Here is a 12,875-nt window from a genome sequence, read left to right on the forward strand (position 1 = left end):
TTAGTTGGTTCAAATGTAGCGGAAGAAATCTCTTGGGTCAAGTGGGAAGTCCCACCTACACTTACTTACGAGAATTTCAAGACTGCCTTAGTAAAGGCCTTCCCTGTCGTAAGAAATCATGCCAAATTGGAGGCGGAACTGTTCAGCACATACCAGCAACAAATTAAAAATCTCGCAAGCTTTATTTTAGGAAAAATACACATCTTTAAACTTTTGTATGAAAGCTGGCCAGATCCTGAAATAATCCATGTAATTTCGCCTAGGTTACTTCCCCAAGTACAAGACTTCATTGAATTAAGGAATCCAACAACACTGGAAAAGTTATTTGAGCTTGCAATCCAGTTTGAAAGTAGCAGAATGGCGGACATTGAAAGAAGACACCAGCACGAGCAACGAAGCCAATTTTGGTGCGCCAAGACCACAGCTGAGGCAAGAGCATGGCTACGGAAGCAAGTCAAATCTGTGATAAAAAAAACCTGAGTAACCAAAAACAACTGGCGAACGTCGACAGTTCAATAATAAGCCAGAAAAAAAGTTTGAAGGCCAGCAGAAAAAGAAGGAAGGCCTGGAAAAGAAGAAAGAAGATTTAAACTAAAACAGATTTCTGCTGACGGGAGGGTGCGGAAGTCCGAAGGCCAAGAAAATCCCTCTTCCTTCAAGCTCAATACAGTGATTGTGAAAAATTTTATTCCTCCAAAGATTGAAGTACCGGTGAACAATATTCCAGAGCCGCTGCACTCCTGGATACAGGCGCACAGTGTTCCTGTGTGGCAGAAGATTTTTTTAGGAAATACTTCCGTAAATATAGAATATATAATTCGGATAATACGACAGTGTTAGTTGCCCAGGGGGAATGATGCAAATGCATAGGTAAAATACCACTCTACATCCGTATTAAGGACGAGCAGGTAAAACTTATGTTTTTTATCGTCAGAAATCTGCAAGCACATATAATTTTAGGGATAGATTTTCTTTCAGAGGCTGAAGAGACATACATCTCCTGACAGTGGCGCCTGAAGAAGATTAACCATAGCCGAGTTTCAAGAAGAAGCTGAAGTGCCTGCAGCAGCGACTCAGAATCGAGAAATGCCAGCTGCCGCTCTGGAAAGATTTGGATACATTATCCAGACCATGCACGCATCGATGAAACCAGCAGCAAGCTTTGACGGAAACTCACCGGAAAAATTGGATGACCACTTCATTTTATATCCAGTCCATGAGTTCCAGAAAGTCACCTTAGCTACCAGCGCTTTGAGGGGCCAAGCGCTTAGTTGGTTCAAATGTAGCGGAAGAAATCTCTTGGGTCAAGTGGGAAGTCCCAAGTACACTTACGAGAATTTCAAGACTGCCTTAGTAAAGGCCTTCCCTGTCGTAAGAAATCATGCCAAATTGGAGGCGGAACTGTTCAGCACATACCAGCAACAAATTAAAAATCTCTCAAGCTTTATTTTAGGAAAAATACACATCTTTAAACTTTTGTATGAAAGCTGGCCAGATCCTGAAATAATCCATGTAATTTCGCCAACGCTTGATTTTAACCAAGCGTCCCTTAAGCTGACCATGAAACCAGTGCTGGAAGTAAAAACAGAACCGCCCACATTAAATATCCACCACCTGCCTACGGGAGAGCAAGAAAAAAATTAGCCAAGTGGCAAGTCAATTTTCTTCTTTATTTAGTGATATTCGTGGATTTACTCAGGTAACAAACCATGAAATCGATACAGGAGATTCACTGCCAGTTTGCCACAAGCCATATCGTTATGATAAGACTAAAGAAAAAATTGTGGCCCATTCGAAATATGTTAAGTAAAAAGATCATAACTCAAGTAGTTATGCCAGCCTGGTTGTGTTATGTAAGAAAAATAATGATTATCCAGTTACACATCCAAAATGGTGGCGTTTCGCAATTGATTATCGTAAGTTGAAGAACATTACTAAATATCCAGTATATCCGTTACCTATTATTTAAGAAATTTTAAGGAACATAACTTCTACGAAATACATGACTACGTTAGATTTAACAACAGGGTATTTTCAAATAGGTGTAAAACTAGAAGATGTGCCTAAGACTGCTTTTATAACTAAGTCTGGCATTTATGCATTCTTGCGTATGCCGTTTAGCCTTTCAGGAGCACCGGCAACATTTCAGCAATGTATGGACATTGTGTTAAGACCTGTTCTAGGAAAGAGCACATTTATATATTTAGATGATATCATTATCACTAGTGATAATTTGAATCAACATATAAAAGATTTGAGAGAGGTGTTTTCATTATTAAATGGAGGCCGGTCTAAAAGTTAATATTGAAAAGTGTAAATTTGCAGCCCCTGAATTAAAATACTTAGAATACAAAATATCTCAGAAAGTAATCGAGACGAACGAATAAAAAATAATCGCTATTCAAAAGTATCTGCCGCCAAATACGGCGAAGAAGCTGTCTTCTTTTCTAGGACTTTGTTCATATTATAGGTCCTTTATAAAAAAACTTTGCAACTATTGCTGAACCATTTTTAAAATTAAAAAGGAAAAAGGCAAGATTCTCGTGGACGACCGAAGCCAATAGTGCTTTTGAAAAATTAAAACAAGTGTTAACACAAGCCCCTGTTTTGAAATTTCCTGAGAACGACGAGAATTTAGAAATTTCGGCGGACGCTTCGGATTATGCTGTAGGAGCAGTACCTTCCCAAATACAGCAGCCTGTGGCATTTTTTAGTAGAACTTTAAATGAAACGCAAAGAAATTATTCCGTTACTGAGAGAGAGGCATTTGCAGTTCTGTTAGCAGTGCAGACGTTCCAAGTCTATTTTGGAAGTGCACCAGTAACAGTGTATTCTGATCATGCAGCAGTAACTAGATCATACTCAGGGAAAAACTTATCCCCAAGGTTAATAAGATGGGCCCTTAAGTTACAGGAGTACAATTTGGTAATTAAACACACCCCCCAGAAAGGAAAATATCGTAGCAGATGCCCTATCCAGAATAAAAATAGATGAAGAAGGTAATACTGTAAAGGTGGCAATGCTCACAGCATGTACGATACATTCCCGAAAAACTGTAATAACCGAACTGGGTAAGGATCCGGAATTTAAAAATATATATGATTGTAACAGATCCTGAAAATTTTAGCCACCAAGATATTGTGGCGATAAGAAATAGGGCGGCCCATTACGAACTAATAGATGGTCTATTATTTTATACAAAAACTATGAATACCAACAACGAATTTCGACCTGTTATCCCAGCTAGTCTTAGATTAAATATACTACAGGAATTGCATAATTCGCCGTTGGCATCTCATGGTGGTATTCAAAATCCATCCAACGCGTACGCGAAGCAGTTTATTTACCTGAGCTGCAAAAGTTAACAAGGGCGTATGTCCTGTCCTGCCCAACACCTGAAGCAGTTAAGTATGTTAATTTTCGCCCGGCCTGGTTTCTATATAGCATTAGATCAGAGTTTCCAAATGAAATAATTGGCATTGATTTATTGGGCCCTTTCCCAAAAAGTCAGTTAAATAAAAGTCGGTATCTCCTTGTTATGGTTGACCATTTTAGTAAGTGGACCGAAATTGTTCCCTTAAAACGAGCCTCTGCAAAATTAGTTACTGATTCTATTTTAAATAAATATATTTTAAAATACCCCTAAAAATTATATCGGATAATGGTCCCCAGTTTGTAAGTAACATATTTGAAGACATGTGCCAAAAACTGCGCATACGTCATTTAAAAATGGTCCTGTATCGGCCGCAGTCAAATATAGCGGAACGAGTCAATAGAAATATAGTGAAAATTATTCGTAGTTATGTTAAAAATTTTCATAAAAGCTAGGATAACAATGTCAATGAATTAGCTTTCACCCTTAGGACCGCCAAACATGACACGATGGGCAAAACGCCTGCTGAGTTATTTTTAGGCCGAAAGATTATAACACCGTTAGATAAATTATTTTATGTTCAAAAAAGAGCCCCTGAATTTCAAATGGGCGATATAGAAAAAATAATTAACAAAGCAAAGAACACTGAAGTAGTACAAAGAAAACAGAAGTTATATTATGACATGAAACGATGGGGAGTAACTTATAAGGTATGGGACGAAGTGTTAAAAATTAAGCATCCACTTTCTTCAGCACCGGAAGATAAAATTGCGAAGTTCTATCCATGACTTGAAGGACCTTACGTAATAGAGAAAGTAACTCAGGCTGTAGTATTGTTAAAAGCCAAGAATGGTGAAATGTGCACGGCAAATATTGATCAAATCAAACCATTTTATAATCGTAATAAACTGCAAATATTTAAAGATCTTTTTCAGGATCCGGCACGGCAGGCACAATCTCCAGAGGTGGCACAAGTGTCGGCTATGAGTAGAGAAGTCTACATGAAAAGAAAGTTCCCCCGTTGGAAAACTGAAGGTAACAAGAAAAAGAAGCTGTAGCACCAACCAGAAAAGAGAGGGCACAACCGCCCCCAACATGAAGAAGGGAAAAGTTCTTGTAATGCAAAGAGAAATGGCTGCAACCATAACACTGCTCCAAAGCGGAAGAGGGAACCATCGGATATGATTCTATGCAGCAAATGTCCACGAATCGACCAAGAAAAACCAGCTGCGGATGCAAGAAAGCAACAAATGTTTGAACAGCCAGCAACTAGATCCAGGGCAACAACGGGAGAGAGCTGTCCCGATACCTCCAAGGACAGCTCACATTAAGCGTCCGGGAGAATCAGAAGTTACAATCAGAAGTTAAGTCAAAGGTTTTCAAGGGCCACCAAGCATGCCAAGAAAGAAAACACACTGATGAAGAAACCGAAGGGCAAACCCGCACAATTCGGAGGATAAACCAGACAATAGACAGACAGACTAACTACTTTCCAGGACTGGGCGGCTAAACGGATGTCTGAACATCACAGTGAAAATACTTTACTTTGAAACTTTAATTTTTCGTTTTTACTGCAAGTGGCAGAATTTAAGAAGTTTTACCTCATGTGAGGCCTACCTTTATAGCCAAAAAGGCGAGAAATGAATTTTACCTATTTTGTTACTATGTTTTTCAACTACTCGCGAGTAATCTAAAATTATTGTATAATAGTATTGTGTAAATACTTGAGTATTGTAAAAGCTTTTGTAATCTATGAGAAAGGTACCTTGAGAAGACTGTAAAAATATTCTATAAAATTTTATTTAAAATATTCAAGAAAAGAAATTTTAGTCTGAAGGACTTTTGAAATGTAGTATTTAAATGCAAAAGAATTAGCACTTGCTTTGAAGAAATAGAAATTAACAAACATTGTGCTAATGTATGTTTTGAAATGCCTAAAATTAACGGCATGTTAGTAGGTTCTTATGTACAATATGAACTGTTATCTTAAAAGTTAAGAAGTACTGTGATATGTTAGAAATGAAAATGCTGTAGTAATGCCAAACTTTTAACTTATTGGCATGACTGGAAAAAAAAAAAAAAAAAAAGAGTTAAGCATTGTGAATATGTGCTAAAGGTTGAATGAATGTAGTTAGGCTCTCTGACGCTACACTTCAGAGTTAGCCACTCCTTGATAATAGTACCTCAGGGTTCAGAGATGAATATAAGGTGTATTTCGAGGTTTTGTTATGTTGAATTTTAACACGTTAGTGTTTTGATTGCAGGTGGTAGTGTTGGACACTTGTACAAAGACACGCACGTGTTTGGTGTTTCTCTTTATAACACACGTCAGAGAGCACAGGGAGATAATTAAATAATGGCATGAATGAAATAAGAATAGTTTTAAAAGAAAGATATGCATGTTCATGTTACTTGCCATTTGATTGTTTAACATTTCATTACACTAGTTTTCCTTCTAGATCTCTGGAAGGAACCAGATTCAACTAACAAAAACTCCTGTTTGTAGATGCAGTATATATGAAAAGTAATTGTCCATGGAATTGATCATGTAAAAATGACTTTTTAATTTTTAGATTAGATAGTTTTTAGTGAGAAGTGTTTGTAAAAGATTGGCCTCACGTTGGATTTAGAATCTAGAGCTAAAAGTTTTCAACAAGGTCGTTTAGACCTCAGTTTTAAACTAATTAACTCTGGCGGGAAGTATGTAAGGATTCTAAATTTTACTAACGTTTATTTTTTTAAAAAACTGAACTATCACTATACTTATTTACTACTTCCGGCCAAAATTAAATGCTTTAACTTGTTTATGAAAATTGTCTTGCTAATGCCCAAGTATTTAAGTTGTGGCTTTTTGCCACGAGTTAGAGAGAGAAGGAGATTTAGGAAGTGAGCCGCTTGCCACTGCAGTCTTACGAGTTTTTACTTGGTTGCTGTTTGCCTTTAAGGCCAGAGGTTTAGCCCTCTTGATATTTGAAAACGTATTGTAGTTTCAGTAGCTCGGCGTACTACATACACACCCTTTTAAATAAAGGCCAGTCTTAGTGCTAGGCATTTGTATACTAATTCAAAGTTAGCTTTTAGTTAGTAGTTTTATATTTTTACGTTCAGACCACAAGTGGTTGGTCTCTGTATCCTGAAGTACGGGAGTACCTGTAAAGTAATAGAGAATAAAAGGTTTAGTGTACCCTTCCTGCTTGTGTCATCTATTTCACACAATCTGGAGTAAAACTTTAGTAAGTTCCCTGTTCTTATTCAGGATACAGTATGTTCTCGAAGCAAGTGAAGAGACATACATCTCCTGACAGGAGGAATCAGGATACTTTAACAACTTGCAGTCATTCATGGCTGGAGATGGATATTTTGAAGCACTGCAGGTTGCAGTCTACTGAGTTAGATAGATGGAAGCATAAACCAAAAACTTCCAGATGTAGCTATTTCAGAACATAATTTTATGCCATTTTAATTCACATCAGATCATTTTGTAGACAAGAGATTTATCCAATCGCATTTCAATACAATAGTTTTTATGTACACTGATTTTAAAAGTAAGACATAGGCATCTTAGACTGAGAAGCGAAGCAGTGCGAAGATGTTAGCAAAGTAGAAGCTAGGGAAAGGAAGAATGATGTAGTTATTGTGCAAAGAGTATTTATACTAAGTCTGATGCAGAAGTACAGCTAATCTGTGATGCATTAATTTTAGGTTGTTATGTAACACAGAAGCATCTCGAATTTGGGAAAACAGACGAATTTAGGGAGAAAACATCAAATTTATAATAGTTACTTTTGAGGTCCCCAATTATTCTTAAAGCAGCTATCATATTTTGTTATATCTTACATACATATGTATTGATTTATTTGAAGTGGACAAATGCGGAGGCGATGACTGAGGGAAGGAGCTACTGAGGTAAACATTTTTTTAGAGGACACATTCCTTTAACATTATACAGTCAGGCAGTGAGAGACGACCCAGCAGAACCGAGCTCTGCTAAGCGACCTAGGAGCGTTCTTCATAGAACATTTAACATATTCCCTAGGAAGCTTAAGCGGAAGTGTTTGCTTGACTAGGAATTCTTTCTAATTTAAATTTCAACTAGTACTTCACGGGCCTAATCCAGCAATCCTTAATTATTTCTAATCACCCGCCGGACCTAATCAGGCCTCGTTCAACCGGCACTTACATCCGTGCTGCTAATCATATTATGCTCCTCCGTTTGCCAAGACCTGTCCTTTTCACCATACTCGGTCCAGACTTGTAAATCTTAATTATAATTTAACTTAATATTTTATATTTTATATGGAGAATAAAATTATTTATTTTAAGTAATCTCAACATTATCTGATTTTAAAAATTAAATCTTAAATTTTACCATAAGTAAAATTATTTATTTCTGATATTCTAAGCAATCTAAAATTTAACGGAAAAATTCTTTAACTTAAAGCTTTTATTCTGGGTCAAAAGAAGCTCTTTTGAAATAGCCTTATCTCTCCTTGCAGGATCAGCTGACTCCGTCCCCCCAACACCTCCTTACGCTTTTTCTCCTCTCCAAACCAGCTTTTTGGTCGCAAGACCTGTTCTTCCCCCCCCCATTCCCAAGGCATTAGCGAACTTCACAGCTCTATGAGTTGCCATGACGTATCTTACCCGGGACCCGGAGAAATATGTCTCCCGTCCCTTACTCTTTCAACCTGTTTCGATTCCATTCACGCAATGCATATAGGAATTCGCCTTATCAATCACCTCTCTCTGTCAATTTCGTAGCGGCGGGTGGTCTCTGACCCCTACCTAAGTGAATTGAAAGTTGAAAGATGCCTTCGTCCCTTTGTGTGGACTCCTTATTCATTTCTGTTATCTCTAAACCCTTAATGGTTTTCGTTCATTTTCTTTAGCCATTGCTCGACTTAATTAATTCAGATTTCTTAACGATGTTATGCAGGTAATTGCATTTATTTGCAAAGGTACTCCGGAAGCCAACACCTTGGGCAGTGAGAGTGATGGAGAAACTGAAGATGGAGTTGAAGATTCAAAAAGCGTTTCTTTTCAGTCCTTTATTTTGCTTGGTGGACATATTTTCTGATGACATAGCTTGCTGCAGTAATTTAGAATATACACACATTATAAAATTTACCTGCGTCACATTATGCGATGAACAAAGGAAGAAGAATGTGAACAGTGCAGCACAGACTATTTGAAGATAGCAAAAAAAGCTAATGCAATGTAATTTCTGGTAATGGCAGTACTTATATTGAGTGCATGTATATGTAAAGCTAAGCTGCTATTGGTTGTTTTGGGGTTTTAGTTCCATTTGCATCCAGCATTATGTAAGTCATATGACATTAGAATGGTCTCGAGTTTGCGTGAAAAGGGAACATATAAGGATTAATTTAGAGGCTTCCAATTATTATTACTATAAATATGTTTAGTTTACAGCTTTTGAAGTTTATTTGAGTATTAAACTTGCAGCATGGTTTTCTGTTTTGTTCAACTACACGCAATAGCAGAAATGTAAATTTTATCAGCTTTTTTTTTTTTTTTTTTTTTTGTATAGCATGCAATTCTTTTGAAGTACATTTGAATTTTCCAAATTACTTTGTTGTTTATTTTCATATTATTTTGTCTCTTGGCACTAAAAAATTATTGCTGAGAATATGTGAAAAAGATAAGATATAATCAATAAGTACACCTCCCAAAAAAACAAAAGACAGATACAGAAACTCATGAATGAGAATAATGATGTACAGTTATTGATTCCAATTTACTTTACAAGATTTGTACTAGAAAAGGAATGCACAGACCTTCAAATCAGTATCTGCTCTGTAAACTTTCTTCTCATGACTTAATCTTACATTGCTATGCCAGTTTGCTGCATTAGTAATACAGTACAAAATCCATAATCCGGATGTCCATTATCCAGAATGATCTATAATCCGAATGCACATACATTACATGTCCTATACTTCCACAGTCACAACACCTTGGTTCTGTACTCTTATTAGGTATAGTGCATGCTTTATTTTGTGTGTTAGTACTTGAATAACCCTTATTCTTCATATCTGGAACGCGGATTTTCTCATAAATTTTCAATTTCTCTTTGAATTCAGAAATAGTTTTACACCCATAAAAAAATTTTGTTACTAGTCTGATCCGGTATTCCATAACCAAGAATTGGTGAATCATCAACAGAACTGCGAGTGGCTATTTCACGCATGGCAATTAAATATTCGGAAAGGGATTCACCAGGTTTTAAGTGTCGTTTAAGTCCAGACATAGTCTAAATGAACCACATTTTTTTCTACTTAGCACGATATTGTGTAATCAGAACAGCTTGGCTTAATAATTTGTTTCTCTAACCATTCCGAAATCTGTTTATCAATTTCACACTGGTCGGGGGGGGGGAGAGAAAACGTCACGTCGCACAATGAACTGGAAGTTGATCTGTCAGCACTATCCTCATCTTCAGAGCAGATGTTTTTATTTTATTCGGCTTATAATTCCTTACTAAATGTAGTATTTCATCTCGATGTACTCCATCTTTGATATAATTTAAATCAATTTCCTCATCATTATAAATATCACCAATACACATCAAATAGTTTTCTGGTTGCAATTTTCTAATTTCGACTATGCGTAGTGTATGCTTTACGCATGCGCACGTTGAAAGAAATGTTTAATAAAGTAAACAAATAAATAGATTTTTTTTTTGTAAAATTTGATACCCTTTAGATCATAATTGCTCTTTATTTCATAAATTACGGTTTCATATTTTTAATTGTATAATTTCTGCATGCCATCTTACTAGATTTAAATTGATGATCTATAATTCGGAAAAAACCCTAATCCGGAATCGCCAAAGTTCAGACGAGTCCAGATTACAGACTTTGTACTGTAGTAAAATACAATTCCATTTTGTTGTTTTTGACAGTTCATTTGGAAACTGCCAAACTGAGCAATCTATATTGAATCTTCCTTTATTTTTTAAATCAGCACTTCCAACAAAAAAGGAACTGAAAATCTCCAAGAAAACATTGCTGGATTGATGCTCATTTCTCCTGTATTTCTGTAGTACCAACACCATTGCACAGCTACAGATGAGATAAAATGAAGAAGTTATATTTTATGCACTGGCACACAATTTGGTGCCTCATTAACCAAAAAGTAGTGATAATTATCAAATTTGGAATAATTATGAGTATTTATCACTATCATTAGAAAATAAATAGGTACTCTTCTGTTATCAGGACCAGATTCACAAATGTATGTATGCAATAAATTCAGGAGCAGGTATTTGGATGGCATAGAAGTGTTGATCTATAATGACTAATTTTCAGCAACATGTCGCGGCTATACACATGTCGGCACATTAAGTGTGACTGTTCCGAAAGGCTTACATTTTTGATAACTTTGTGGCAAGAAAGCAGCAGCAGACAGACAGCAGTCTAGCTAGGCCAAAGTGTGGAAAGCAAGTGCGTTATTTTCAGGGTGAAATCTTATTCAGACTTAGTTTTGGTTCTCAAAGCATTTTGATTTGACAGTTAATATTGCTGTAAAAGTATTACTGGCTGGTTGAGTTTTAGCTGGTTTGAGCTGGTTGAGTCCATTTACGTCATCATAATTACGTAAGATCATATGACATAGAATAGTCTCGAAATGACGCAGTGCAGAGAGAGGTTCCTATTTTTAGAATAGAGAAGGGAAATTTATATTGCTAATTTAATCTTTTATACAGTAAAAAGTCGTTAATTCGGACACCCATAATCCGGACCTCAAAGCTACAAACTTTCTGCGCATGCGTCGCATTCACGCACGGCTGTGAATAGGAGTGTGCGCGTGCGCAAAATACGTTTACGCATGCACGTTTAATGTATAACGGACAGTATAAGCTAAGCTAAAATTATCTAAATCTATTGGAAAATATAGCTTATTTTAAACCTTTTACTTCATCATCTCTCCTCCTTGAAATGTTTATTTAGTTTAGTCCTTATTTTAATGTAATATATTAGTTACTTCTACTTCTTTTTCTTGCTGCCACTGTTTGCATTGAGAACGGACTGTTTCAACCTAATTGAGATGCAAAAACGAAACATGATGTTACGTCATCTGAAAAGCCGATTCGTGCCGATAGCTGATTGGTTGCCGTGAGATGACGTCATTCCTACTTCTGCTACAAGTATCTCGCGCATTGATGAGTCATGTACTTTAATTAGTACGACACTCATAATCTAAAGTTACGACCTGACCTGACCTGACCTGACCTGGCTCAACCCTTCTAGTTCCTGCTTTCCCGGCACTTGAGTGAGCGGTTTCCAGCCCCTTCAGAAGGATGCATGCAGTCCGGTGATTAAAGTGCTTTGGTTCCGGTTTTCGGGATGATTGTTCCAGATTAAAGTTCTTTGGTTCCAGAGGCTACCATGTGAGTGACTGCATCCATGTTCTTCAATAAAGGCGGCAATTAAAAATACGTGAGCGGCGACTCCTTGTACAAACGGGGTTAGGCCTGTTTTAAGTGCTTTCAAGAACTTCATTTAAATTTTCAGGTATTTTTCTTGACCATTGATTATGGACTTATTAAATGTGTAGCCAGCTTCAATTTTAGGCCGCATAATTACTGTTTAGGACTTTTTGTTTGTATAGAATGCCAGTGTTTTGGAGACCAGGTAAAAATATTTGATGAATGATGGTTATATTATATTTTTCCTAAGACTCTAATATTGTTGACATTTATTTTTCTGTGTTTTTATTCTTTATTATATTGTTAATAAATTGGTTAAGTTCAAAATCTTTTATTGTCTTCAATGTCTGCACAACATATCTCAGGGAGCTTTTATTGCTACTACTGCTAAATGTTTAATTTTTTATAAACTTTAAACTTTGCTTTAGCATCATTTTGGTTATGGGCCACCAGCCCCTGAGTTATTTTTAGTGCAGGCTTTTGAAGTTTAAAGTTAATTTAGGACTTAATAGATTGGGGGGCGGTTTTTGTTAAAATTCAAATATGGCTACTGTTAGTGTCATGCATAATATTGCTAAACTTGATGCATGTAATTATTTTACATGGTCCAAAGATATGAAGTTTGTCTTGAATGAAAAAAATGCATGGCTTTTGGTTAAAGGTATTGAAAAATGTCCTGATTTAAATGATGTTAAGGGTATATTACAAAAGAAATTATAGCCAACTATCAAAATAGAAGTCGAATGGCATTATCTTTAATTTATATGAATGTAAGCCCTGAATATAGAAACTTGATATGTGAAATTGATGACCCGGTAGTGGCATGGAATACGCTTGCCAAATACTTCCAGCCAGATTATCGGTCAAGACATTCAGTTCGAGGTCCCTGTTTTCAGAGTTCTTAAATTGTAAAATTAAGCCAAATGAAAGTATTAGTTTCTTTTCTTCTAGATTAAAATGCGTAACTGAACAGTTAGCTGATATTAATCAGGCTGAAAGAGACGTATATATATGTTTCCAGTTTCTTAGGTTCCTTCCAGATAAATTTGATCA

At 36.3% G+C, this 12,875-nt stretch overlaps 1 protein-coding gene and 1 long non-coding RNA gene across 8 annotated transcripts in view; one reads left to right on the plus strand and one right to left on the minus strand.

Annotated features, from left to right (window-relative positions):
• Dus3 (Dihydrouridine synthase 3) overlaps positions 1–12,875 on the minus strand; it is a 103,346-nt gene that overhangs the window by 42,297 nt on the left and 48,174 nt on the right. The gene's annotated exons all lie outside the window — the stretch shown is intronic.
• LOC118180520 (uncharacterized) overlaps positions 11,630–12,875 on the plus strand; it is a 36,448-nt gene continuing 35,202 nt past the window's right edge. Inside the window, exon 1 of the long non-coding RNA XR_015040305.1 lies at positions 11,630–11,907. This is a non-coding gene — a long non-coding RNA (uncharacterized LOC118180520). The remainder of the gene's footprint in view (positions 11,908–12,875) is intronic.

The sequence above is a fragment of the Stegodyphus dumicola genome, chromosome 3 (assembly GCF_044657685.1).
Source record: "Stegodyphus dumicola isolate Sdum_Otavi_A_Nest chromosome 3, ASM4465768v1".
Taxonomy (NCBI): Eukaryota; Metazoa; Arthropoda; class Arachnida; order Araneae; family Eresidae; genus Stegodyphus; species Stegodyphus dumicola.